Here is a 6,017-nt window from a genome sequence, read left to right as displayed (position 1 = left end):
TTAGAGGTTCTACTGGGCTGGGCGTCTCGGATTTGGAGGTTCTGGTTCGAGGCTAGAGGGGGCGGACAGTGGACCTCCCTCCCGGGACTCAGGACGATGGTACAGCCTGCTCCGCCAGCGTCACGTGGGCAGCCCCTCTGTGACGTCGACGTCTTCGCTGTAGCAAAGCTCGGCCTCTGGAATTCTGAGAACTAATTTGCTATTCGGTGACATAAGAGGGGGAGTGCGCTTTGCTTTCCTGGGGTCTGGGGCTAATTCCTCCTCTCTTACCCATAAACTCAGCTCCTGGAGCTAAATTACACGAAAGGGAGCGAGAGATTCGAACCATTGGGAAAAGTCTGTTATATATACTAGGTTTAGAAGCGAGTCAGAGAAAAAACAAACACCACAGCTCTTTGCAGCTAGAATAGTAGGCACCACGAGAAAAATATTTGCCAAGCAGTTTTCGGTGGGTTCATTTGCTTTATTTTTATTTGGGACAGTTTTTGTTTTCCTTGTCAATGTGATGGGTTGGGATTTTTGGTGGTTGTATTTTGATGGTTTTCGGATTTTTGCTTCTGATGTTTGCCTTTTGCAAGTTTGTGGTGTTACGTAAATCGTAGGATCCCGCAAAGGTTGGATTTGGGTGTCGTGTGTGTGTGTGTGTGTGTGTGTGTGTGTGTGTGTGTGTGTGTGTTTCCCTAATCTCTCAAGCTTTTTAAAGAAGATGTGCTATTTTAATACTGATGCTATTACTGAAAGAAGCTGAAATTTTTGGACGTATGTAAGCTACCCAACCCCCGCTTTTTTTGGGGGGGGGGGGCGGTGCAGCAATTTTGTTTTTCCCCTTGGACTTTTACTGAGAGGAGGCTCTCCTGCACTTAAGTGGCTGTTCAGAGGATTTGTTTTGTTTGGGTTTGTTTCTTTCCAGGACAGCAAGTGGTGGGTTTACTCTTTCTGTTATTGTAGACTTAGGAAATTTCTTGCTGCAGAAACGTGTGTGTATTTAGGTATGTGTACGCATGTGTTCTACAAAATTCTGTGAGCCAAAAATACCTGTTTGTGTTTTGCTTTTTCCTAAAGTCTTGATTCCTCCCCACCCCCAACCCCACTCCTGTCTCCTTTCAAGGTCGTTGTCAAAAATCTCTTCTGTCTCTGTTCTAAGACATCAGCCGGAGGGAATTCTAAAGGCCTGCCATGCCAGAATCACAGATACTGCGTGTATTTAGAACAGACTGTGCTACAACCATAATGCGCTGCACGCAGCACAGTTCTCAGCTTTCAAGCTGAGTTGGGAGGAGGAGGAGAAAGGGGAAATCTTTCTTTCTTCCTTCCTTTCTTTTTTTAAAGGCAAATGCAGTGCAGAATCATTTCACTGTGGGCCTTGGTTTGTTTATTCAGAACTGCCAGTTTCCCTATTTAAATGTTGGTTGGGGTTTTTTCCCCTCCTACTCATCCCTGAATGAGGGAGACTCTTGTTTCTTTAATGTCTCTCTCTTAAAAAAAAGGGTGTGAGGGGAAAATAATATTTCAGATTCCTCAAGAATTAACCCAAAATGTTTGGACCAGAAGCAGATTTCAAAGGTCAGGCTGTTCTAAGCTTTGGCTATGAGAGTCCTTCCGGCGACTCATTAAATTACAGATGAGTTCTTAAAGGTTTCACAAAATTTCTGCACATGTTAATTTCCAATAACAATATCATCCAAAATAATGTACCTCTCCATCCCTCAAATTTGGGTTTATAATGGAGACGTGAGCAGAGCTATGAAAGATTGCTGGCTGTTTCCTGGGATATTTGGGATCTCTTTCCCAAAAGAAGTCTATAAGAAGTTCATATCTATTGCTGACAATGCTGTGGTTGATGCAGCCCCCTTTTTAAAAGGCTGTGTTGGGGGTTTTAGAACCAAGAGAGGTCCAAAGGAGATGATTATTTTCTACACGGCCTGGAGCTTAGGAAATACGTAGGTCCGTCCCTGGGAAATTTGAATAGTTTAATACTTATTTACAGCCACTCAGAAAAGCATGTCATGTGACAATTTTTTTGAAAAATATACATAGGTCTAATCCTGTCACTGTTGTTGAAATGAACATTTTACCCTTAAAGACACATGATATTGTCAAGTCGCAGATTCATTCTGCCAGAGGCTTATGGTTTTTTTGTTTGTTTGTTTGTTTTTTAATCATCTCATTTCCCCTCATATTCAAAGAGTTTTAAATGAATCCCACTGGATTCAAAATGACAACTCGACTTTACTGAAGTGAGTTTCTTTGTGTATTTATATGTGTGATATTTTTTTTCTTTTATGAACAATAAGAACTTTAGGGTCTCGGGAGTATTTATATGGTTTGGAATGTGAATTGTATGAATCTGCCCTATTATTGGTGGTACAATGAGGTTTTATGATTTTTGGATATTTTTCTTGTAAAAGTTGCCCTCTAGCCTCATTGGTCCCTCCCCCAACCCCACCTTAACACACTCAGCTTGTCCCTTCTGCATTCTCTTTGCTACTTCAATTTTAGCCCCATGGGGGCGCTGAAGAGCAAAGGGAAATCTGTTCCCTCTGGCAATAGAATTAACCCGAGTGGGGGCTGGGAAGGAATTCACCCTTCTTGTACCTCAGTCCTCTTTAATTCTCTGCAGGGAGCACTAGGAGGGAGAACCCACCAGGCTTGATTTTGAGATGATTAACCCCATCACCAGGGACCTCAAACCTTCTCAGCATATTATTTCTGGGACCAAGTTCCAGAGTCCTACCTTTCCTTTTCTTTCCTTTTCTTTTCTTTTCTTTTCTTTTCTTTTCTTTTCTTTTCTTTTCTTTTCTTTTCTTTTCTTTTCTTTTCTTTTCTCTTCTCTTCTTTTCTCTTCTCTTCTCTTCTTTTCTTTCCTTTCCTTTCCTTTCCTTTCCTTTCCTTTTTTCTTTTCTTTCTTTCTTTCTTTTTTCTTTCTTTTTCTTCTTCAATTTTTTTTTGCCAAATCAAACTGTTTACATTGAAAGAAATTCATTAACACAGACCATTACAAGAAAAAAAAATTATTGAAAATATTCCAAAGGTAGAGATTTACTTTTAGGTAGGCCCCTTCCTCTCTATTGAATGAGTGTCAAGGGAAATTGTGCACCCACCTCTCAATCTCTTTTCAATTCCTGGGAATAAACTTTATCAAATTTTATACCAATTCAATCTCTTCCAGCATATTCTTCCTTCTCTCATTTTAATCACTCTCCATTAGTAACCAGTTAGCATCGCTATGTAAGTCTCCCTCACTACAGCAGTGCTACCATTATAGGATTAAAGATAAGATTGACTTGAATATATTCAAATTCTTTTAAATCATCCTGAAGAAACTCTAAAGAGAAATTCCGTGTCTGGAGTCTTATGTGTGATTCTTGGAGATATGGATGGGCTGTGTATCAACCAGTCCTGTGATTTAATGACTCTACTGGCTATTAATACTCAGAATAGCGGACCAGCCCAGCCTTTGCTCGGTGGACTGGGCATAGTAATAGGTTCCTAATTGCAACTGCTGGGTAAATATAAGCTTTGTTATAAAATAAAATATCCTGGTCCTAATGTTACAACTATTTAAGGAAAGGAACACATTTTGCATCCAGTTCCACTCACGAAATCTTCCTCACAATTCAGTCATAGCTGAAAAGGAAACTATTGTTGGAATAAACACTGTCTGGTCTCATTCTAAGGGGGCTCCAAACAGGAAATTGTTTTCCCCTGTCAGGAACTTCTGCTACCTGGGCAGATCTATAAACTATCACATTACAGAATTACAGACTTTCAAGCTGAAAGGAACCTTGACCATCAGTAACACAACTCCCCCAGGTTTCCTTCTACCAGGAGAAGCTGGCCCTCAACTGTAGACATGCGTGACCCCAGGAACACAGCTGAAAGGGGGTCTTTGTGGATTGATGGTTCTGTGTCATTTTAGAAAATCAGGGTGATATGACTATCTGGGTTTGGAGGAGGTTACCTTGTTTTCTGGCAGAATTGAGGGAAGCAAGGCTGCTTTGGGCTCTGTGTAAACTATAAACTGGTTCTCAGAACAAACTCCAAGTCATGGTAAGTATTGACTTTTGATGGTCGTTTGAATTTGGTTATGCTTGTCACCTGTGCTGTTGTGACACTATTTTTGATAGATATGGGAGATGTTATCTACCTGACATGAAAAAATTTACCTATTCATTTTATTTCAATTCCTTCATTTAGAGCTATTGCAAGCAAGCTCAGTTTATTATCATTGGAGAAAAAAAAGGAGTTTTCTCGGTATTTTTCAGAGATATGGAGCAGAAAGTTTTGAGACATTAAAAAAAAGATGATTTCTAGCCACTACTTTCTGAAAAAGTGTCGATGTTTAATTTTGATCCATATGCTTCCTGCTTTCAGCCTGTATTATTCTAAGACTTGTTTTTTCTTTTCAGCCTAGCTCAGAATTTTCCCCCCAAACACTGATTTTTCCACTTTCCCCACTTATATGAAATGGAAATAAATATCGGGAGCTTAAAATAGAGAAGTAATTGGGGGGAGGGGGACATGTAATCATTTGTTTATTGCATTCGATCACTGATTTTGAATAGCAGGGTTTTCACTTCCTATGAAACCTTCGCATGAAGGAAAGCAGCAGCTGGACTCTGAGAGGGATGAGAGGAGGAAAGCACTTGAGTGTTTGTAAACTCAGGGTGGAGGCCCACCCTTCTGCCCGCTGCTGTACTTAGCTGTCTTTACTACTTAAGGCTAGAAGTGGAAAAACTTGATTTACATGTTGTGCCTGAATTTTTTTTTTCTTTCTTCTCCACACCGCCCTCTGTACACCTGACCATGCAGAAGCCTATCTGAAGCCGGCTTGATGGCAGGGAGAGCTGGAGAGCGGAAGAATGTGCAGAGGGAGGGAGTGCTTGGTACTTTTCCATTCACATCTCCACAGTGGCTTTTCTTGTTTATTTCAGCCTCCACCCACAGGAACCTTTCTGCTGCTTGAAATTCGAGTCATTAAACTGTTCCCTGTGGTCAGACTACAGATGTTTGGTGCATGTTTCCTACATGTCGGTGTCTATGTATCATATGTACCTATAGAAACACATATACACAAACGTGTAACTCCACAGGGGCATAGTGTGAGGTTGGGGCAGGGGGCGGGGGGGGGGGCGGGGGGGGCGGGGGGGGGGGGGGGAGAGACACTGGATAGGTTGCCAAAAAAGCCTTTGTTTCTAATTACAGTTCTGCCTGGAAGTCCTTATGGGACCTGGAGCAAAACCACTTGTCAAGACTCCGTTTCCTTGACTATGTGAAGGAATAACCCAGATGATATGCATGATGTCTATTTGTTCAAAATTCTATACCCATGTATCTAAATGCATATTTACATAACTTTAAGGTGGGGAGGGAGAGATGGAAAGGAGCTTTGTGTACCTGGGATGGGGGAAAGGGTTAAAATTTAAACTTCTAAGTAAAGAAGGCAATCCCAGAATTCTCACCTCTATCAATTTTTAACCAATTGTAGACCAAAGTCTGGGATTATGCTGAGTTGGGTCCAAAAGCCAACTGAAGATTTTAAATGTTAGGAGTTGGAAGAGGCAGTTTCTAAGACCTTGTACTTTTGATCTCCAGCATTCAGAATCAAATGTGACAATTCCCAAGTGTCTTTTCTGCTCTAGAATTCTTCTGTAGTTTTGTTTGTTTTTGGAAACTGTCCCAGTTAATGATAGAAAGGAGATGACACTTGTAAACTGGGCAGTCTTTAAGCCACAGAGCCCCATGTGGGTGTGAAAAATATGTCATAATGTGGAGAGAGAGAGAGAGAGAGAGAAGAGAGAAGAGAGAAGAGAGAGAAGGGGGGAGAGAGAGAGAAAAAGAAAGAAAAACCTAGAGAGAGAGATTCCTAGTAAGAAATTTAGAGGTAACCCAGCCATCACTGCATTGAAAGTAATTATTTGAAGTCAGAGGAAATTACAGATGAGGAGTTTGCCTTTACAAAAAAAAAAAAAAAAAAAAAAAAGCCTTGGTCTACCAGAAGAAACTTGAAGTTAATG

At 40.9% G+C, this 6,017-nt stretch overlaps 1 long non-coding RNA gene across 1 annotated transcript; it reads left to right on the top strand.

Moving 5' to 3' along the window:
* The first annotated feature begins 188 nt into the window (after window positions 1–188).
* LOC139004002 (uncharacterized) lies at window positions 189–5,005 on the top strand. Its single transcript, XR_011470316.1, has 2 exons — window positions 189–448; window positions 4,813–5,005. It is a non-coding gene; the product is annotated as an uncharacterized lncRNA (long non-coding RNA).
* Window positions 5,006–6,017: the final 1,012 nt, after the last annotated feature.

Source organism: Myotis yumanensis, unplaced genomic scaffold (assembly GCF_028538775.1).
Source record: "Myotis yumanensis isolate MYYU_CA2020_CCGP unplaced genomic scaffold, mMyoYum1.0.hap1 SCAF_2, whole genome shotgun sequence".
NCBI classification, from domain to species: Eukaryota; Metazoa; Chordata; class Mammalia; order Chiroptera; family Vespertilionidae; genus Myotis; species Myotis yumanensis.
This window is presented reverse-complemented; position numbering and strand designations above follow the sequence as displayed.